Source organism: Taudactylus pleione, unplaced genomic scaffold, assembly GCF_031769625.1.
Source record: "Taudactylus pleione unplaced genomic scaffold, aTauple2 ptg001431l, whole genome shotgun sequence".
NCBI lineage: Eukaryota > Metazoa > Chordata > Amphibia > Anura > Myobatrachidae > Taudactylus > Taudactylus pleione.
This window is the reverse complement of record NW_028285830.1, coordinates 1,792,501-1,816,258: the sequence shown is the minus strand read 5'-3', so window position 1 is coordinate 1,816,258 and position 23,758 is coordinate 1,792,501. Positions and strand designations below refer to the sequence as shown.

The window sequence follows — 23,758 nt, the reverse complement described above, 5'->3', positions numbered from 1 at the left end:
CTCGCCAATGGTATACTCCGGTGGCGTTACAGTTGGAAATCATTTAGCGTTTGGCAGAGTCTGTCGCTCAGCGCTTGGGCTCCTGATTCGCACCGGCTTACTACACTATGATCAAAGAAGTTTATTTCCGGAGTGTTACTTATCTGGTGAATACAGAAGTGTAAATATCTTCTAATAAAGAACCTCATTGGTCACTGGCAGGGACTGTGTATCAGGTGCCATCTTCCCTTTTAGTGCCCGTCCTGGCTCGGCAATCCTCTTCTACCTGACACCCTTCTCTTACGCGTTTCGCAATATTGCTTCGATGGACAATAGAAATTGGTAGAGGGGAGCAGCAACTCCCCCAACCCATTCAGTTCTATAGCTGCAACTGGTGTCTACATTGTGAGCGGAAATCCTGGTGTTGACATTGCCAGGCAGATCCTGAGGCTGGCAGACCTAGGTCCATGTCAGGTCTGTCTGAGCACTAACCCATGCAAAGCGTCACTGGTAATACTGCCCCTGTCATGCCCTAGGTACCGTATATATATATTCGGTGTCAATGTACATAGGAGAATTGGGGATACGATTCCAGTCATTGAGTTTGCTCTGATCATGGTAAAGTAACATATGTAAAATGTATAAAGTATATTGTTTTTGGTTGTCCGGATTTCCTTAGCTAGCAGACATGTAAGTAAAAGTAATTTGTTACCAAAAGTAATCGCCGTGTGTGTAAAATAACAAGAGATATGGCAAGAACTTACCTTTGTTATCTCTGTTTCTACGAAGTCCATAGGGTCCACAGGGTGACCTTGGGGTATAGCTGGATCCTGGATCCTCGGGCACCACAGAGTTAAAGCTTTTAGCTGCTCCCAGGATGCACTTGGGTCCAACCTCCCCTATACCCCGCCCCCGAGCCACAGGCACCTCAGTTGGTAAGCAGCCCAGGCCGGAGGAGGAGACGAAACAGAGAGAAGGAAGACTGGAACACACAAGAACCATACTCACAGAAATGGGAGACGGAAAACCGGTGACCAGTCACAGAGCCCATATGAAGCCAGGTGCGTCAGGGCGGGTCCCCTGTGGTCCCTATGGACTTCGTAGAAACAGAGATAACAAAGGTAAGTTCTTACCATATCTCTTGTTTTCTACTTCAGGGTCCATAGGGGTCCACAGGGTGACCTTGGGGATGTCCCGAAGCAGTCCAACTAAGGGCGGGGACGCTCCTGTGCTGATAGGAGAACCCGGCGCCCAAAGGATGCATCCTGAGAGGCAAAGGTGTCAAACGCATAGAACCTCAAAAAGGTCTGAATGGAAGACCAGGTGGCCGCCTTACAGAGCTGAACAGCAGAGGCACCACGGCTAGCAGCCCAAGAAGGGCCCACGGACCGAGTGGAATGAGCCTTAACAGAGGCTGGAACAGGTAAACCCTCCTGCATATAAGCCTCAATAATAACAGAACGAAGCCAACGGGCTAGAGTCTGTTTGTTGGCAGGCCAACCCCTCTTGTGAAAACCAAAGAGGATAAACAAAGAATCCGACTTCCTCACAGAACTAGTCCGGTCCACATAAACCTGGAGTGCCCTTACAACGTCTAAGGAAGTCTCCCCAGCCGAAAGATCAGGTGACTGAAAGGCTGGTACAACAATTTCCTGATTAATGTGGAACCTGGAAACCACCTTAGGCAGGAAATCAGGACGAGTGCGAAGCACCGCTCTGTCCTGATGAAAAATCAGAAAAGGGGGACGACAAGAAAGCGCCCCCATATCTGAAACCCTCCTGGCAGAAGCAATTGCCAAGAGGAAAACAGTTTTAAAAGTTAGCCACTTGAGCTCCACTGACTCCAAGGGCTCAAAAGGAGGACCCTGTAAGGCCCTAAGAACCACCGCCAAATCCCACGGGGCCACAGGTGGCACAAAGGGAGGCTGGATTCTCAAAACACCCTGGAAAAAGGTGTGTACGTCCGGCATAGCAGCGATCCTGCGCTGGAACCACACCGACAGACCAGACACGTGTACCTTCAGTGAAGAAAGACGTAATCCTAAGTCCAAACCGGACTGAAGGAAAGCCAGAATACGCGAAACTCGGAACACCTGGGGATCATAGTTTCTGGCCTCGCACCACTGAAAGTAAGTGTGCCACACTCTGTGATAGATCCTCGCGGAAGCAGGCTTGCGCGCCCTCAGCATGGTGGTAATAACGGAGCTAGAAAAGCCCCGAGACCTCAGGACGGCTGTCTCAAGAGCCACGCCGTCAAAGATAGTCGACCCAGATCCGGGTGAAGACAGGGCCCCTGAGACAACAGGTCCCGCCGTTGAGGTAGGAGGTACGGAGCGTCGATGGACAGGCTCCGCAGATCGGAGTACCACGGCCTTCTGGGCCACGCTGGGGCCACCAGGATCAGTGTGCCTCCGTCCTGTTTGAACTTGCGCAGGACCCGAGGCAGCAGAGATATCGGAGGGAACAAGTAAGCCAGTTGAAACAGCCATTTCACCGACAGCGCGTCTATCAGACTTGGGCCTGCGTCCCTTGTCCTTGACCCGTACACAGGCAGCTTGTGATTGTAACGGGACGCCATCAGGTCCAGCTCTGGCAGCCCCCACTTGTCCACGAGTAGTTGGAATACCTCTGGATGAAGCGACCATTCCCCGGGATGCACATCGTAACTGCTGAGGAAGTCTGCCTCCCAATTGAGGACTCCTGGGATGAAAACTGCCGAGAGAGCTGGAAGATAGCGCTCCGCCCAAGCCAGGACGCGGGACACCTCCGACATCGCAGCTCGACTGCGAGTCCCTCCCTGGTGATTGATGTACGCCACCGTGGTGGCGTTGTCTGACTGCACCTGAACGGCCCTTCCGTGAAGAGCGGTGCCGGACGACTGCAGGGCTCTGTATACTGCCCGCAGTTCCAGGATGTTGATGGGAAGAATCGCTTCCTCCGCCGACAAAGACCCTGAAGTGACAAGGAGCCTGTCACCGCCCCCCAACCCCGGAGACTGGCATCTGTCGTGAGCAGAACCCATTCCGGGATCCAAAAGGGGCGCCCCTCCAGGAGATGCGCTGTCTGCAGCCACCAGGCTAGGGACAGACGCACCTCCGAGGACAACACCAGCATCTGAGAGCGGATCCTGTGTGGCAATCCGTTCCATTCTGAAAGAATTAGCCCCTGCAGGGGCCTGGAATGGAACTGGGCAAACTCCACCATGTCGAATGCCGACACCATGGACCCCAAAACTCTCATCGCTGAGTGCACCGACACTCTGCCACTGCTCAGACAACTGTGAATCCGCAGCTGTAAGGAGGAGACCTTCTCTGGAGTCAGAAAAATCCGTTGCTGACGAGAGTCCAGCAGGGCCCCCAAATGAACCATCCGTTGTGATGGGATGAGGGAGGATTTCTTCCAGTTGATCAACCAGCCGTGCGCCTGTAGACAAGCGACTGTCAGGTGGAGATGCTGGATCAGTACCTCCGGGGAGCTTGCCAGCAAGAGGAGGTCGTCTAGATACGGTAGCAACCGTATCCCCTGGCTCCGAAGGTGAGCCGCCATGACCGCCATCACCTTGGTAAATACCCTTGGTGCCGTGGAGAGACCAAAGGATAGAGCCCTGAATTGGTAGTGGTTGTGGAGAATAGCAAACCGCAGAAACCGTTGGTGCGATGTTGCTATAGGCACATGGAGGTAGGCGTCCTGGATATCCAGGGAGACCATATAATCCCCCGGTTCCATCGCCAGTATGATGGAACGCAAAGTTTCCATCCTGAATTTGGGAACCCTGAGAAACCTGTTCAGGGACTTCAAATTGAGGATGGGGCGATGAGAGCCATTGGGTTTCTGCACCAGAAACAGCGTAGAGTAATACCCCATCCCACGTTGAGACTGTGGTACGGGTATAATGACCCCCGCCGTCAGCAAGGCCTCTATGGCTTCCTGAACCTGCAAGGCCTTGGTTTTGTCCTGAGAAGGACTTGTGCAAAAAAACTGGCAAGGCGGCCTGTGCCGAAAAGACAGGGCGTACCCCTGGGAGACCACTTCTCACACCCAGGCATCCGTGGTGGTATTGTGCCAGCACTGGGCGAATTGAAGAAGTCGGCCTCCCACTCTGGGGTCCCCCAGAGGGAGGCCCGTCCCATCACGCAGAAGGCTTATCTTCTGGCTTGGAAGAAGGGCGCCTAGCACTCCAGGCTTGCTTCTTTGGCTTTGAGGCGGTCTTGGGTGCGGACTGCCTCGGGAAGGACTGACCCTTTGCCTTGCCCTGAACCCGAAAGGAACGAAACGCCGAGCTCCGGACCTTAGCAGGTGTAGTAGCTGAAGGGAGGAAGGCTGACTTGGATTTTGCCAGGGTATCTACTATTTTGTCCAGGTCCGGACCAAATAGTAATTCCCCATTAAAAGGTAAGGCCTCCAAGCCTTTCTTTGAATCCGCGTCTGCTCTCCAAGACCGCAACCACAAGGATCTACGAGCAGACACTGCTGCCGCCGAAACCCTAGAGGTCAACAGGCTAGCATCCAAAGATGCTTCTCCAATGTAGGAGGCGGCATCTCTCATCTGTCCTAACAACGCCCTCTGGACGTCCGGAGATTCATCCGTAAACGTGTCCTCCAAGGCGTTGGCCCACCCCTCAATGGCCTTGGCCACCCAGGAGATGGCCATGGACGGCCGGGCTACAGCCCCTGAGAGAGAATAAATAGACTTTAGACAAGTCTCCACCTTCCTGTCCGTAGGATCCTTCAGCGAGGATATAGACGGCAATGGCAAAGTAGCACTCCTGATGAGGCGTGTTACATGGGAATCGACTGCAGGCGGAGTTTCCCATTTCTTACAATGCGCTTCCGGGAATGGATAATTGGACGCCAAGCGTTTCTGTGGCAGGAAACGCTTACTGGGCGTCTGCCAGGCCACCGCCATGTGATCAGTCAACTGATCAGACAAGGGGAACGCTGTAGAAGTAACCTTAGCTTTTTTAAAACTAGGATACCTTGACTTGGGAGCGGGTGCCTCATCCTCAATCAGAAGAATAGCCCGCACCGCCTTAACCAGAGCCCGCACATTGATGGAAGACTTAGTGTCTACCTCCTGGACTGAGGCATCTGAGGCTGAGTCATCCTGTACCTCACCATCATCCGAGAACCCCTCAGAATCCGAAAGATGCGCAGCCTGTGCCATGACTGAGCGTTTAGACGCCCTGGAGGGCACGTCACTGCGCAACATCGACTGAAAAGCCGAAGATGCTGCCGCCAAATCTTGGACAGTGTGGGAAAGCGCATCCACCCAGGGTGGAGGAGCTGTCACAGGAGCCTGAAACGGCACCACAGCCGGCTGTGCCACAGGGGTGGACTGAATATACATTGGCAACCCCGCATAGGGACCAACAGGCTGAGACCCCGGGGGAGTCTGCAATAATTGTGGGACACCCGGGGAATGGGGGATGGCAGGCTGGAGCAACGCCCTAGTAGGGGCGGCAGTCGGGACCGACAGACGGTCCGCGATGGACACCAGCACCTGGGAAAACATCGCCCATGGTGGCTCCTGCGAAATGGGAGGTTTAGACGTACCAGGGACCGCCTGGCACCGTCCGCACAGGCCGTCCTGTGACAAATCCTCCCTATCCACTCCTGCAGAACAGCGCCTGCAGGAGAACAATGCTGGAGCCCTGGAGTGCTCAATCTCCTCCTCAGACATGACTTGGGAAGAAAACGTGCGCACTCACCAGTGTGCTGAACAACAGCCCACAATATGGCACCGTGTAGCACACAACTGTATGTGACGGACCTCACAAATACGTGATCTATATAGGTGAGGTCTGTAGAAACACCCTTCCCCCGCACACCTGTAGCGCTTGTAGGAGAAGGAAAGGGATAGGTACAGGCTGACAGTAAGTAGAAAAAAGACACAGACAGGCAGCACTAGCAAAAGTCACATACCTTGCAGGAAGATATACTCACTGCACCTTTCCACTACAATCAACCTCCCAGATTCAGTGTATGGGAGGGCTATAGCGCTGTGTACACTGTCCTTGTCGGGGGAGAGGTACACAGGGGGACCGGTCCGCGTGCTCCCTGAGAGTATCCACGCTGCCAGTAAGAAAATGGCCGCTGGAGACCTCAGAGGAGGAGTGGCCGAGTAGCTGCAGCTCAGCGACGCCAGACTCCGAGCTGAAAGGCGCGCTGAGCTGAGGGGAGGAGCCGCTGACAGGGAAGGCTTCCTCCCCTGGCTAGCATATTTAACCCCCAAGGTTGCGGCATCCCGCTTGCCGCTTAATTACCCTGGTGGTCTAGTGGTCTGGCGGGGTATGCCTCCGCTGGAGGGGGGGCCCGCCGCCACCGCTAGCGCCCCCGGTCTGTCCCCTAGACCGGGGACATGGGACTGCATTTGAAAGGAACCCGCGCACCGCCGCTAATCAGCGGTGCGCGGCTTACCTGATCTCCCCGGCGTCTTCCGGCAGCAGTCCCGGGGGAAACCAGAGTCCGGCTAGTACAGACTCTGGCTTCCCCCGCCGCGATCCCCAGTTCAGTGCTGGCGTCGCGGCGCCAGCAGGGAGAAGGAGCGGCAGCGTGGGCGTCTGTACAGACAGCCCAGCGCTGCTGCTCTAGAGAAAAAACTTATAGTAAAAAATAAATAAATTTAACTAAGTTAAATAAAAAATTAAAAGCTTTAGGGGGCTGCTCCTGCAGCCCACCCTGCAGGGTGACCCGACTCCGGCCGGGCACCATCTAAAACTGAGGTGCCTGTGGCTCGGGGGCGGGGTATAGGGGAGGTTGGACCCAAGTGCATCCTGGGAGCAGCTAAAAGCTTTAACTCCGTGGTGCCCGAGGATCCAGGATCCAGCTATACCCCAAGGTCACCCTGTGGACCCCTATGGACCCTGAAGTAGAAAATAGAACGTTTTCTACTTCAGGGTCCATAGGGTATCCACAGGATACCTTGGGGTATAGGTGTGACGTCAGTCATCGGCACCATAGAGTTAAGCTTTCAGCCTCCCAGGATGCACTAGGGTCCCCCTCCTATACCCCGCCCCCGAGCCAAGGCACCTCAGTTTAGTTTGGTGCCCGGCCGGAGTCGGGTGCACCTGTTGGAGGGGGGCTAAGAAGAGCCCCTGAAGTTTTCCTGCATACATCTGGATGTACAGCATGGACAGTCAGTCCTGACGTCCATGCTGTCTTCCCTACACCCCCGCCGGTACCAGAACGCCGGTACCGATCCGGGCATGCTGGTGAGCATCTGGGGTCACAGCTAGCGGTGACCCAGATGTTCCGGACCATGGCCGGAATCAAGGGGGACAGCAAGGTAAGCAGCGGGGTCCCGCGGTGGGTCCCCGCTGTTACATGGTCCAGAGTCCCCAGGCAGGGGGCTCCCTGCGGACTGGCTGCAGCGTGGAGCCAGGTACTAACCTGCGCTTCCACTACCCCCCTGGGACAGCGGACCGCAGCAGCGCGGTAGCGCTGCGGCGTCCCGGGGGTTAAATGCATGCCAGGGGAGCGCGCCTTCCCTGTCTCACAGCCGGCGCCTCCCCCGCTGCACACAGCCCTCTCTGCAACACACCGACTGGCCCTGTGGCAGCGCTCCTCCCCCAGGCCAGCTCCTCTCTGCTCCTCGGCGGCCATCTTCCTGAACGCATGGTGAACGCTGCTGGAAGCCTGGACGGAGGCATCGTGGTCTGGGTCCCCCCGCATACCTCTCCTCCGCTGTGGTCAGGTCTATGTTTGTCCAGCGCTGTGTCCTACCAGACTCTGTGTAGTTGATTTATCAGCGCTGGTTAGTGCAGGAATTGAGTTTCTTTGCATTGTATGTGACTGTGCTAGCGCTGCTGCCTGTAACTTCTATTCTGACTGTCAGCTTTATTACTGTCCCTGTTCTTTCTGCTAAACCCTTGCGGTGCGGTGCTGCAGGGTGGTCTCTCACCTCTTTAAAATACAATTGGTGAGAGGGGTCACATACTTAGTACCATCATGTCTGAAAGTGATTTTCCTCTCCGACTACAGTGTACTACGTGTAAAGTACCTTTAGCGGAGGGGGAGGGTAGCACGGAGGGCCTCTGCCGGCAGTGTTTGTCGTTGGCGCGGCCTATTATGGTTACAGCACTGGAGCCGCCCTGGGCTTGTTTCGCTCAGGCGCTTACAACCTTAGTGGGCCAGTTAGCTCCGCAGCCCGCGTTTACACCGATGGGTTTGTCCCAGCAGTCAGTGGTGTCGTCACCCATGCAGGGTTTCCCAAGACAATTGGTGGTACTCCGCAGTCTCCCTATTTCCCCTCTCCCGGTTTCTCAGGAGCCGGCGTGGGTTAACTCCCTGACGAGTTCTGTACAGCACTTGTCGGATGTGTTGCAGGGGGAGACTGTGATGCGGCCACATAAACGGCCGGTGGCGCGTCTATCGGCTCCTTATGAGGATGACGAAGGGACGTCTGATGATGGGGAGATTCTGGATCCTTAGTATGGAGACGTTCCTGATCATAAGAACGCTGACGCTAATTCCAAGGTGTATATTCCTGGACTTATTCGGGCAGTCCGCACAGCCTTGGTGATTGAGGACGAAGTTCCCCCAGCGGCTAAATCCAAGTATGCCTTTTTTAAGGATGTGAAGGGTGACGCCACAGTCTTTCCTCTTTCGGGTCAGTTAGTGGACCATTTAGAGGAGGCGTGGAAACAGCCTGGCAAGCGATACCAGCCGCAGAGGCGCCTGGCGGTGGCTTATCCGTTCGCGGATAATTATTTTGCTAAGTGGGAATCCCCTCCACAGGTGGATTCTCACGTGACCCGTCTTGTCCGTAGTGCCACATTGCCGATGCCATCCATGTCCTCCCTTAAGGATGCTACGGACCGCAAGGTGGAGATCTACCTGAAGTCCGCTTATTCCCTTGCGGGGGGGGGCAGTGCAGCCGGCTATGGCCATTTGCTGCGTTGCCAGAGCGATGGAGCGCTGGGCGGATTCATTGGAGGCGTCCTTTGATTCCGACTGTCGAGGGTGCGCAGTTGTCTGCACAGCCGCCGGGTGTCTCTACACTCGGCGATGAGGTTACTGGGCTCCATGGTGTCGGTGTTCGACAGGGTGGAATATGCCCAGTTTCACTCCAGACCTCTGCAGCACCTGATTCTGTCCAAGTGGAACGGGCTGCCTCAGTCTCTAAAGTCCCAGACGATGGTGCTCACCCCGGAGGTTCGCCTGTCCCTTGCCTGGTGGTTACAGACGACCCATCTCAGCAAGGGACGTCCGTTCTGGGTACCAAATTGGGTCCTGTTGACAACGGACGCCAGTCTTCGGGGCTGGGGAGCAGTGTCGGGTCCACACTTGTTCCAGGGCAGGTGGACTCCGACAGAAGCGGAGCTTCCAATAAATATCTTGGTACTCCGTGCGGTCTTCAATGCCCTCCAGCAGGCACATCGGGTTTTCCAGGGTCGCCCAGTGCAGGTCCAGTCGGACAACGCTACCACCGTGGCCTACATAAACCGGCAAGGAGGAATCCGAAGTCGGGCGGCTCTCGTAGAGGTGTCTCGGATCCTGGTATGGGCGGAGCGCAATCTTCTGGCCATATCAGCTGTCTTCATCCCGGGAGTGCTAAATTGGGAGGCGGACTTTCTAAGTCGCCAGGACGTTCATCCAGGGGAATGGTCCCTGCACCCGGACGTTTTTCAACTACTGGTGGACAAGTGGGGTCTTCCAGAGATCGACCTCATGGCGTCCCGGCACAACAACAACTTGCCGGTGTACGGGTCTCGCACAAGGGACGAAGAGGCGTCTCTGGTGGATGCTCTGTCCGTCCGGTGGACGTTCCAGTCCGCTTACCTGCTTCCTCCGGTTTCCCTTCTTCCACGGGTAATCCGGAAATTCAAACTGGAAGGAGGGACGCTCCTGTTGATAGCTCCCGCGTGGCCCAGACGGCACTGGTTCTCAGACCTTCAGGGTCTGTCCGTGGACAGTCCTCTGCGGTTGCCGCTACGACCGGACCTTCTGTCGCAGGGGCCTTGTCTTCACCCGGACCTGACTCTGCTGTCTTTGACGGCGTGGCTGTTGAGACAGCCATGTTGAGGTCCAGGGGGTTTTCCAGCTCAGTAGTGCGTACCATGTTACGAGCTCGGAAACAGTCTTCCGCGAGGATATACCATCGCGTATGGCATACGTTCTTCCAGTGGTGTCGACCGAGAGGTTATGCACCGCGGGAGTTTCGCCTGTCTCGGATACTCTCCTTCCTACAAGCGGGACTAGATCATGGGCTTCGCTTTGCTTCTTTGAAGGTACAGGTTTCGGCCCTGTTTGTCTGGTTTCACCGTAGGATTGCTACAATCCCGGATGTGCACACCTTCATGCAGGGTGTTCTCCGCATTCAGCCGCCCTTTGTTCCACCTGTGGCGCCTTGGGATTTGGCTGTGGTCCTGAGGGCTCTCCAGGAACCGCCGTTTGAACCACTGGGCTCAGTGGATCTTAAATGGCTAACAGCTAAGACTGTTTTCCTTCTGGCCATTGCTTCGGCCAGACGTGTTTCTGATTTAGGGGCTCTTTCTTGTAGACCCCCTTTCTTGATTTTTCATGGGAACAGGGCAGTGCTGCGCACTCGGCCTGAATTTCTTCCCAAAGTTGTTTCCCAGTTTCATATTAACGAGGAAATAGTTGTTCCGGTCTTTAACTCACCTGGCCTTTCAGTGGGTGAGGCCACTTTGGATGTTGTGCGGGCCTTAAGGACTTATGTTGACCGCACTTCTTCGTTTAGGAAGTCGGACGCCTTGTTTGTCCTCTATGGCTTCCGTAAAAAGGGTTGGCCTGCTTCAAAGCAAACTTTGGCAGCCTGGATCCGTATGGCTATTTCTGAAGCTTATCTTCATGAAGGTCTGCCGGCTCCTCCTTCTTTGAAGGCTCATTCCACTAGGTCTGTGGGTCCTTCGTGGGTAGCTCGACGTGGTGCCTCTGCAGTCCAGATCTGCAAGGCTGCTACGTGATCCTCTGTCCATACCTTGGTGAGGTATTACAGGTTTGACACCTTCGCCTCTCAGGATGCTTCCTTCGGGCGGCGGATTCTCCTTTCAGCACAGGAGCGTCCCCACCCTTAAAGGATACTGCTTTGGGACATCCCCAAGGTATCCTGTGGATACCCTATGGACCCTGAAGTAGAAAATATGAGATATGGTAAGAACTTACCCTTGTTATCTCTATTTTTACGAAGTCCATAGGGTTCCACAGAACTCCCGCCCTGTCGCACCTGTGCTGCAGATGGGCTTTGCTCTGGTCACCGGTTTTCCGTCTCCCTCTGGTGAGAATGTGATTCTTGTATGTGTCCAGATCTTTGTTCTCTCTCTTCCTTCTCCTCCGGCCTAAGGCTTGGTAACTAACTGAGATGCCTTGGCTCGGGGCGGGTTATAGGAGGGGACCCTAGTGCATCCTGGGAGGCTGAAAAGCTTAACTCTATGGTGCCCGATGACTGACGTCACACCTATACCCCAAGGTATCCTGTGGAACCCTATGGACTTCGTAGAAATAGAGATAACAAAGGTAAGTTCTTACCATATCTCATATTTTTTGGGGGTAAAAAGAAAATGTAAAAATAGAATTCAGGGTGAAATAGATTCAGCACAAAACCATAGGGGGGGAACAACACCTGGTACTAACGGGGTTAATGTGTGATATTGGTTTCATTGCTATATATGTTACATGCAAAGTGTAATAGTGACATTGGTCCTGCACTATGTATTGGTTATGTATGTAAGGTATAGGTATATACATAGAGACTCAGTAACTATTATATGTTATTATTATACAGTATATATTACATAGTGTAATAGTGACATTGGTCCTGCACTATGTATTGGTTATGTATGTAAGGTATAGGTATATACATAGAGGCTCAGTAACTATTATATGTTATTGTTATACAGTATATATTACATAGTGTAATAGTGACATTGGTCCTGCACTATGTATTGGTTATGTATGTAAGGTATAGGTATATACATAGAGGCTCAGTAACTATTATATGTTATTGTTATACAGTATATATTACATAGTGTAATAGTGACATTGGTCCTGCACTATGTATTGGTTATGTATGTAAGGTATAGGTCTATACATAGAGGCTCAGTAACTATTATATGTTATTGTTATACAGTATATATTACATAGTGTAATAGTGACATTGGTCCTGCACTATGTATTGGTTATGTATGTAAGGTATAGGTATATACATAGAGGCTCAGTAACTATTATATGTTATTGTTATACAGTATATATTACATAGTGTAATAGTGACATTGGTCCTGCACTATGTATTGGTTATGTATGTAAGGTATAGGTATATACATAGAGGCTCAGTAACTATTATATGTTATTGTTATACAGTATATATTACATAGTGTAATAGTGACATTGGTCCTGCACTATGTATTGGTTATGTATGTAAGGTATAGGTATATACATAGAGGCTCAGTAACTATTATATGTTATTATTATACAGTATATATTACATAGTGTAATAGTGACATTGGTCCTGCACTATGTATTGGTTATGTATGTAAGGTATAGGTATATACATAGAGACTCAGTAACTATTATATGTTATTGTTATACAGTATATATTACATAGTGTAATAGTGACATTGGTCCTGCACTATGTATTGGTTATGTATGTAAGGTATAGGTATATACATAGAGGCTCAGTAACTATTATATGTTATTGTTATACAGTATATATTACATAGTGTAATAGTGACATTGGTCCTGCACTATGTATTGGTTATGTATGTAAGGTATAGGTATATACATAGAGGCTCAGTAACTATTATATGTTATTGTTATACAGTATATATTACATAGTGTAATAGTGACATTGGTCCTGCACTATGTATTGGTTATGTATGTAAGGTATAGGTATATACATAGAGGCTCAGTAACTATTATATGTTATTGTTATACAGTATATATTACATAGTGTAATAGTGACATTGGTCCTGCACTATGTATTGGTTATGTATGTAAGGTATAGGTATATACATAGAGGCTCAGTAACTATTATATGTTATTGTTATACAGTATATATTACATAGTGTAATAGTGACATTGGTCCTGCACTATGTATTGGTTATGTATGTAAGGTATAGGTATATACATAGAGGCTCAGTAACTATTATATGTTATTGTTATACAGTATATATTACATAGTGTAATAGTGACATTGGTCCTGCACTATGTATTGGTTATGTATGTAAGGTATAGGTATATACATAGAGGCTCAGTAACTATTATATGTTATTGTTATACAGTATATATTACATAGTGTAATAGTGACATTGGTCCTGCACTATGTATTGGTTATGTATGTAAGGTATAGGTATATACATAGAGGCTCAGTAACTATTATATGTTATTATTATACAGTATATATTACATAGTGTAATAGTGACATTGGTCCTGCACTATGTATTGGTTATGTATGTAAGGTATAGGTATATACATAGAGGCTCAGTAACTATTATATGTTATTGTTATACAGTATATATTACATAGTGTAATAGTGACATTGGTCCTGCACTATGTATTGGTTATGTATGTAAGGTATAGGTATATACATAGAGACTCAGTAACTATTATATGTTATTGTTATACAGTATATATTACATAGTGTAATAGTGACATTGGTCCTGCACTATGTATTGGTTATGTATGTAAGGTATAGGTATATACATAGAGACTCAGTAACTATTATATGTTATTGTTATACAGTATATATTACATAGTGTAATAGTGACATTGGTCCTGCACTATGTATTGGTTATGTATGTAAGGTATAGGTATATACATAGAGACTCAGTAACTATATGTTATTATTATACAGTATATATTACATAGTGTAATAGTGACATTGGTCCTGCACTATGTATTGGTTATGTATGTAAGGTATAGGTATATACATAGAGACTCAGTAACTATTATATGTTATTGTTATACAGTATATATTACATAGTGTAATAGTGACATTGGTCCTGCACTATGTATTGGTTATGTATGTAAGGTATAGGTCTATACATAGAGACTCAGTAACTATTATATGTTATTGTTATACAGTATATATTACATAGTGTAATAGTGACATTGGTCCTGCACTATGTATTGGTTATGTATGTAAGGTATAGGTCTATACATAGAGACTCAGTAACTATTATCTGTTATTGTTATACAGTATATATTACATAGTGTAATAGTGACATTGGTCCTGCACTATGTATTGGTTATGTATGTAAGGTATAGGTATATACATAGAGGCTCAGTAACTATTATATGTTATTGTTATACAGTATATATTACATAGTGTAATAGTGACATTGGTCCTGCACTATGTATTGGTTATGTATGTAAGGTATAGGTATATACATAGAGGCTCAGTAACTATTATCTGTTATTGTTATACAGTATATATTACATAGTGTAATAGTGACATTGGTCCTGCACTATGTATTGGTTATGTATGTAAGGTATAGGTATATACATAGAGGCTCAGTAACTATTATATGTTATTATTATACAGTATATATTACATAGTGTAATAGTGACATTGGTCCTGCACTATGTATTGGTTATGTATGTAAGGTATAGGTATATACATAGAGACTCAGTAACTATTATATGTTATTATTATACAGTATATATTACATAGTGTAATAGTGACATTGGTCCTGCACTATGTATTGGTTATGTATGTAAGGTATAGGTATATACATAGAGGCTCAGTAACTATTATATGTTATTGTTATACAGTATATATTACATAGTGTAATAGTGACATTGGTCCTGCACTATGTATTGGTTATGTATGTAAGGTATAGGTATATACATAGAGGCTCAGTAACTATTATATGTTATTGTTATACAGTATATATTACATAGTGTAATAGTGACATTGGTCCTGCACTATGTATTGGTTATGTATGTAAGGTATAGGTATATACATAGAGACTCAGTAACTAATATATGTTATTGTTATACAGTATATATTACATAGTGTAATAGTGACGTTGGTCCTGCACTATGTATTGGTTATGTATGTAAGGTATAGGTATATACATAGAGGCTCAGTAACTATTATATGTTATTGTTATACAGTATATATTACATAGTGTAATAGTGACATTGGTCCTGCACTATGTATAGGTTATGTATGTAAGGTATAGGTATATACATAGAGACTCAGTAACTATTATATGTTATTGTTATACAGTATATATTACATAGTGTAATAGTGACATTGGTCCTGCACTATGTATAGGTTATGTATGTAAGGTATAGGTATATACATAGAGACTCAGTAACTATTATATGTTATTGTTATACAGTATATATTACATAGTGTAATAGTGACATTGGTCCTGCACTATGTATAGGTTATGTATGTAAGGTATAGGTATATACATAGAGGCTCAGTAACTATTATATGTTATTATTATACAGTATATATTACATAGTGTAATAGTGACATTGGTCCTGCACTATGTATTGGTTATGTATGTAAGGTATAGGTATATACATAGAGGCTCAGTAACTATTATATGTTATTGTTATACAGTATATATTACATAGTGTAATAGTGACATTGGTCCTGCACTATGTATTGGTTATGTATGTAAGGTATAGGTATATACATAGAGGCTCAGTAACTATTATATGTTATTGTTATACAGCATATATTACATAGTGTAATAGTGACATTGGTCCTGCACTATGTATTGGTTATGTATGTAAGGTATAGGTATATACATAGAGGCTCAGTAACTATTATATGTTATTGTTATACAGTATATATTACATAGTGTAATAGTGACATTGGTCCTGCACTATGTATTGGTTATGTATGTAAGGTATAGGTATATACATAGAGGCTCAGTAACTATTATATGTTATTGTTATACAGTATATATTACATAGTGTAATAGTGACATTGGTCCTGCACTATGTATTGGTTATGTATGTAAGGTATAGGTATATACATAGAGGCTCAGTAACTATTATATGTTATTATTATACAGTATATATTACATAGTGTAATAGTGACATTGGTCCTGCACTATGTATTGGTTATGTATGTAAGGTATAGGTATATACATAGAGGCTCAGTAACTATTATATGTTATTATTATACAGTATATATTACATAGTGTAATAGTGACATTGGTCCTGCACTATGTATTGGTTATGTATGTAAGGTATAGGTATATACATAGAGACTCAGTAACTATTATATGTTATTGTTATACAGTATATATTACATAGTGTAATAGTGACATTGGTCCTGCACTATGTATTGGTTATGTATGTAAGGTATAGGTATATACATAGAGACTCAGTAACTATTATATGTTATTGTTATACAGTATATATTACATAGTGTAATAGTGACATTGGTCCTGCACTATGTATTGGTTATGTATGTAAGGTATAGGTATATACATAGAGACTCAGTAACTATATGTTATTATTATACAGTATATATTACATAGTGTAATAGTGACATTGGTCCTGCACTATGTATTGGTTATGTATGTAAGGTATAGGTATATACATAGAGACTCAGTAACTATTATATGTTATTGTTATACAGTATATATTACATAGTGTAATAGTGACATTGGTCCTGCACTATGTATTGGTTATGTATGTAAGGTATAGGTCTATACATAGAGACTCAGTAACTATTATATGTTATTGTTATACAGTATATATTACATAGTGTAATAGTGACATTGGTCCTGCACTATGTATTGGTTATGTATGTAAGGTATAGGTCTATACATAGAGACTCAGTAACTATTATATGTTATTGTTATACAGTATATATTACATAGTGTAATAGTGACATTGGTCCTGCACTATGTATTGGTTATGTATGTAAGGTATAGGTATATACATAGAGGCTCAGTAACTATTATATGTTATTGTTATACAGTATATATTACATAGTGTAATAGTGACATTGGTCCTGCACTATGTATTGGTTATGTATGTAAGGTATAGGTATATACATAGAGGCTCAGTAACTATTATATGTTATTGTTATACAGCGGTGCATTTCTGCTTTAGGCAATACATTGCGCACCTATATGGGGACAGAGATAAAGATTGTGCTGTTCCGATACCGCCCATCGCGCATAACTTCAAAATGATTGTTGTCAGAGCCTATTGTTCTCCAACACAGGGACCAGACAAGGGAGGTGACGCAGACGGGTAAAGATCACATGTAGCCAATCTGATCCACGCGTGTGATTACACGAGGATAGGCCTGCGCGTGCTGCCGGTTATCACTATGGGGAACCAGTGATCAGAAACCTCAGTCTCATGTCACCCCTATAATGTGAGATCCGGGCGTCTAACGCCTCTCCGGGGACCTTTATGTCCTATATACTAACTATGATCCCTACAAAGCTGCTGCGTATTGGGGGCTGTGGATTTAGCTCGCTCACTGTTTCTGACGTCTTGGCGATTTCTCCTATCCGCTATCTATTCACTAATTACCCCCCCCCCCCCTGATAAATGGTATTTATTTACAAGGAAGGTCTTAATTTTATTTTCTTATCCCAACAAAAAATAATGGTTCCGGCGTGAGTAACACTTTACCATAATAATGGTTTGATTTAATCACTGGCTGAATGTTTATCCTGATAGGTTGGGACTTACTTCAGTGTTAGGATTAGAATCAGAACCTGCCACCAGGAATTGCTGTCAGAATCTATAAATGAACTAAAGCTGGTGAGAACTCGGACAAACTTGGGATAAATATAACTATAAAAAGCCACAATCTGTATTCAGACACAAGAAAAGGCCCCAAAACAGCAGCGTGATCTTCCTGTGCTGAGACTACGGCCGGCCACTGGGTGTCTCTGCATTACTAGTGCTACGTATACATCTCCTTCTCCCATTACCTGCTCTCTCCATCCAGTGCTGAGACTACGGCCGGCTACTGGGTGTCTCTGCATTACTAGTGCTACGTATACATCTCCTTTTCCAATTACCTGCTCTCTCCATCCAGTGCTGAGACTACGGCCGGCTACTGGGTGTCTCTGCATTACTAGTGCTACGTATACATCTCCTTCTCCCATTACCTGCTCTGTCCTTCCAGCGCTGAGACTACGGCCGGCCACTGGGTGTCTCTGCATTACTAGTCCTACGTATACATCTCCTTTTCCAATTACCTGCTCTCTCCGTCCAGTGCTGAGACTACGGCCGGCCACTGGGTGTCTCTGCATTACTAGTGCTACGTATACATCTCCTTCTCCCATTACCTGCTCTGTCCATCCAGCGCTGAGACTACGGCCGGCCACTGGGTGTCTCTGCATTACTAGTGCTACGTATACATCTCCTTCTCCCATTACCTGCTCTCTCCATCCAGTGCTGAGACTACGGCCGGCTACTGGGTGTCTCTGCATTACTAGTGCTACGTATACATCTCCTTCTCCCATTACCTGCTCTGTCCTTCCAGCGCTGAGACTACGGCCGGCCACTGGGTGTCTCTGCATTACTAGTCCTACGTATACATCTCCTTCTCCCATTACCTGCTCTCTCCATCCAGTGCTGAGACTACGGCCGGCCACTGGGTGTCTCTGCATTACTAGTGCTACGTATACATCTCCTTCTCCCATTACCTGCTCTCTCCATCCAGTGCTGAGACTACGGCCGGCTACTGGGTGTGTCTGCATTACTAGTGCTACGTATACATCTCCTTCTCCCATTACCTGCTCTCTCCATCCAGTGCTGAGACTACGGCCGGCCACTGGGTGTCTCTGCATTACTAGTGCTACGTATACATCTCCTTCTCCAATTACCGGCTCTCTCCGTCCAGTGCTGAAATAGCGAAATATAAAATGAAATCAGTAACCTGAAATGTGTGTACTACCAACGATGTAACATTCTGTAGCCAAACCTGTATGTATTACACATAGGTGGAGCAGGCATACCACATTGAGAAGCCTAAAATAAACCACCAAACTTAGAATATAAGCGGCTGTATATAAACATAATACTGCATACAAATTTGAAAAAAAGGTAGAACTCTGGGGCACGGTAACTGTGTCAGCCCAATCTCAATCCCTATACCTGCCCAGACAAGTAAAACATACAGAATTCAAAAGCAATGGGAAAAAGATCTCAGGCGCTACAGATAAAATTATACTTAAATCGTGGAGGTCGTTGATATGGAGGTTTTTCCTTTTCTAGAGATGTTCCACTCCGTGGAATAATAATATGAAATTTAAACAGAAACATAAAAGACCATATGTGAAGTAATGTCAAAACGTAAATAACAACAACAACATTAAATAGTCCTTTTGTGTTTCTGAAGAAGAAAAGGGTGATATCGTTTTTAGATTTCCAAAAGTAAATGTCAATCAAATTGGGATAGATCCTCACCACCACAAATCCTAGAGATGGGAGTACCATAAACTCTCAATACGTAAATGGTAAATATACATAAAGGTATCGATCAGAATACTTCACCGTGTGTCAAACGAAAGATTGAAGGATAAGCGTACCCCAACTCACGTAATATGAAGTTGGGATCAGCATATAAAGGTATCTTATTCCACAAAAATTGAAAAAACATAGCTAAAGAAGGCTTTTGATGAAAAATAGAGGATAAAATATCACTTCAAAAAAGGTTTATTAAAAATACAAATATTAAAAACATGTAAAATAAATAAAAAAAATCCTTGAACATGGAAAAGATGAAAATTAGAAGTATTAACAGCAGTATCTCCTCATACATTTCCAGCCATTATGGAGCTGATTGAGAGTCTGCTTAAATCCATGAGTGTCGGGAGGGACGGGTCCTGGACGGGCAGGTGTAGGGGTGCGGGACGGGTCCTGGACGGGTAGGGGTGCGGGACGGGTCCTGGACGGGTAGGGGTGCGGGACGGGTCCTGGACGGGTAGGGGTGCGGGACGGGTCCTGGACGGGCAGGTGTAGGGGGGCGCGGGATGGGTCCTGGACGGGCAGGTGTAGGGGGGCGCGGGACGGGTCCTGGACGGGCAGGTGTAGGGGCAAGGACGGGTCCTTGATGGGCAGGCGTAGGGGCTCGGGACGGGTCCTGGACGGGCAGGCGTAGGGGCGTGGGACAGTAGTGTGGTAATCCTCCGTGGTGTTATTGACTGCAAGCTGCGTTGTACAGGGAAATGTCAACCCCGCCCAAGGCCCTAGGAGGATACTTGTGTTAGTTTTAGCCACCTATAGTTTTTATGTAAGAATATGAATTGGAGCGTTGTGGGATGAGGATTCGAGTCCGGTTTATATATAGTATTTACACTTGAGGTCTGTCGCTGGAGTTGTGCATAGTGTGTAAGTTGTACGGCAGTGGGCTCAGACTATCACACGTGTGTGAGACCTATAGTAAGATGTTGTCTGGCTGGCTGAGAATAACCCGAGGATGTGAAATGTAATGGTTCTCTGCCAGATGTAGCTGACCCTGTGTGTGATTGCGCCTCTCAGGCTTCAGTCTAATGAAAACGTGCAAATTCCTGGCTTGGTAAACACAGGGGCTCAGTCACACGGAGGGGACGTGGTGCTGCCGCTCGGATCCAGTTCAGGAACTGCCCATAAACAGAGGTCGCTTTGTGGTGGGGTTGGGGGGGGGGGGGGGGTGTTTGTGGCTGATTCAGGGGGCGAAAGCAAATGCATTAATTCAGCTATATGTACTCAGGTGTGAGGTTCTCCGGCCTTCCTGTGTATGATATATAGATCACACACAATCATTTATATTATATATGCACACCACGCTATTAACCAATGTGTGTATATGTGTGCATAGCTATAAATATATGGATGCACTGATTATATTTATATATATTACTCCTAGCCGAAATCCAAGCCATGTTGTCAGCACTATGAGGCTCAATGCTAACCACTGTGCCACCCTGGTGTGTATCTGCTATATAAAAGGAAGATTATATACAGTAAGTGATATAGAATAATTCCTGCAGTTTATATTACACCAGTGACAGGTTTGCTAGATAATTGGAATACGATAGTCTCTTCCCCGCAGATAGGCTGGAGCCTTCTGGAAGCTGCTCCTGATCGATGTGTGCAATTTGTGAGGTGGTTTCTCAGTCTGGTGCCTCCATTTTATATCCACCCACGTACTGTGCCAGGTCTGTTCTGCGCAATGGCCTATATCAGGGGTCTTCAAACTTGGCCCTCCAGATGCTGTGGAACTACACATCCCAGCATGCACTGCCACCTTTTTGATATAACAGCATGCTAAAACTATGTGCAGTGCATGCTGGGATGTGTAGTTCCACAGCATCTGGAGGGCAAAGTTTGAAGACCCCTGGCCTATATGATATGACCACAACGGGGTTCCTCCAGATCTTGGGTGGGTCGGCCGTCGGGGGTCTGTAGTGTGTAGTTGGAACTTCTCACGTACTATTCACGACATTTAATGATTGTCACCTGTCTCTAGGATTATTGATTTGGCTGCCAATATAGCCGCTGCCGCTGTGTGTCGGTATACTGGAAGAACCGCAGCAAAGCGAGGCCCGGAATACCGCGTTAGGTGACCGTTTACGTGGCCGCATAGTGCTTCAGCAAATATTATTTTATGTTTAGTTCTTTTTAAGACCGTGTACTTTTATTTCCAAGTGAAGGAACGATTCCTCTTTACCACAGCAATTAGGACCTCTCTGTTCCTCGCCCTCCAGCCGCAAGCACGTGTTTATAGGATGTGGTAATGGCTTTGCCGTGGTTACAGAAAGTGTCTGTGATTATGTAAAGAGCTGAGGAAACGGCTTCCAAACCAGCCTTGTCCAGGGATGAAGTCCTTTTCTTTGGCCCGAGGGCAGACACGTGCGCCCCAGACAGAGGTGGTCAGCACGTAGGACCAGGCCAGCGCAACAAACCGGAAAGCTTGCAATAAACTTAAATTCCATCATTCTGTACCGTATTATAAAGAGGTGCTCTGTAAAACAAATATTTCCTACAAGGAGACGCTCAGACCCCCCCCAGTCCATATCCAGGGGGTCCCAGGATGGAAACGGTAATCACCATCTTGTGTTGCTCAGTAGTATTACATGAATAAAATACAAACACTGTAGATATTCAGTATAGAACAATTCCTGTCTGATTGCGGTTATCCACCCTTATTAGTACCATTGTGAGGATGTCCATAAATTCCTTCGTGTAATGCAGGATGCTCTAAATCAGGGAAAGCACGTGATCCAGGCATTCCGAATAACAGACCCCAGCAAACCTGAAAAGCTGGTATGACCGTATATACTAAATGTCTCCAGTCTCTCCCCCAGGCTGCCCCTCTGTGTACCAGCATTTCTCACAGTGACTGTGTCTGTGTGTGACAACAACCATTCATTTCTGGAGACCGCGTGATTGGGAAATCCCATACCGGTGCTAATATCTGTCTCATTCATTATTATTATTATATTATATATATAGCGCCACAAGTGTTCCGCAGCACCTTGCACAGTACACAAAGAAATTGTAGACAAGCGACTTATAGAACAATACAGGACCAGGACATGGATAATATATATATTGCTACATTAGCGACCATAACACCCAGATAAGCAACAGAGCATAGGCACCAAGTGTTAGGTGCCCTAGTGGTGAGTAAGACGTAGATGAAACTAAAGTAAGGAGAAGCACAAGAGGGTAGAGGGCCCTGCTCGTGAGAGCTTACATTCTAAAAAGGTGGGGGAAGACAAACAGGGATGACACAGATGGGGAGGAAGGAGCATGTAGGAGGGACTTAGAATGAGAGCTGGAAGGCTATGATGAAGTAGTGGGTCTTGAGAGCCCATGTGAAGGACTGTGGAGAGTCTGATGGGGAGAGGGAGAGAGTTCCAGAGGTGGGGAGCAGCGCGGGCAAAGTCTTGGAGGCGGGAGTGGGAGGAAGTAATCAGCTGGCATGAAAGGTGGCGTGCATTAGTTGAACGGAGAGGAGCGTGATGGGAGATGAGGTCAGAGATGTATATGGGAGAAGATTGGGTGAGGGCTTTGTAAGTGAGAACCTTAAATTGGGTTCTAAAAGGGGAGGGGGGTCAGTGAAGGACTTGTAGGAGGGGGAGGCAGATGTAGAGCGTTAGGAGAGGAAGATAAGCCGTGCAGCAGCATTAAGGATAGACTGGAGGGGAGAGAGATGGGATTTGGGGAGGCCAGATAGGAGGAGGTTACAGTAGTCCAATCTGGAGATGACCAGTGAGTGTATGAGGGTTTTAGTAGCATCCTGGGTGAGAAAGGGTCTGAGCTTGGAAATATTTTTTGAGATGGAAATGACAGGACTGTGAAAGATTCTGAATATGTGGGTTGAAGGAGAGTGATGAGTCCAGGATAACTCCAAGCCAGCGCACTTTGGGGCTAGAAGACATAGTTGTGCCATCAATTGTTAAAGAAATAGTGGGAAGTGAGGTGATGTGGGAGGGTGGGAAGACGATCAGCTCAGGATTAGACATATTAAGTTTAAGAAATCGCTGGACATCCAGGAAGAGATGACAGAGACAGTTGGAGACATGAGTGAGGAGAGAGGGGGAGAGATCGATCTCAGTATCATCAGCATAGAGATGATATTGGAGGTCAAAAGAGCTGATGAGTTCACCTAGTGAAGACGTATAGAGGGAGAATAGGAGAGGACCAAGAACAGAACCTTGGGGAACACCTACTGTAAGAGGCTGTGGGGGGGAAGAGGAGTCATGAGAGGAGACAGAGAAGGACTGGTCAGGGAGGCAAGAGGACAGCCAGGAGAGAGCAGTGTCACGTAGACCAAGGGAGTGAAGGATATGCAGCAGGAGAAGGTGGTCCACAGTGTCAAAAGCAG

General features: G+C 46.8%; 1 protein-coding gene across 1 annotated transcript in view; it reads left to right on the top strand.

Annotated features, from left to right (window-relative positions):
* Positions 1 to 23,758, top strand: part of ZNHIT6 (zinc finger HIT-type containing 6) — a 61,125-nt gene that overhangs the window by 11,529 nt on the left and 25,838 nt on the right. The window lies entirely within an intron of this gene.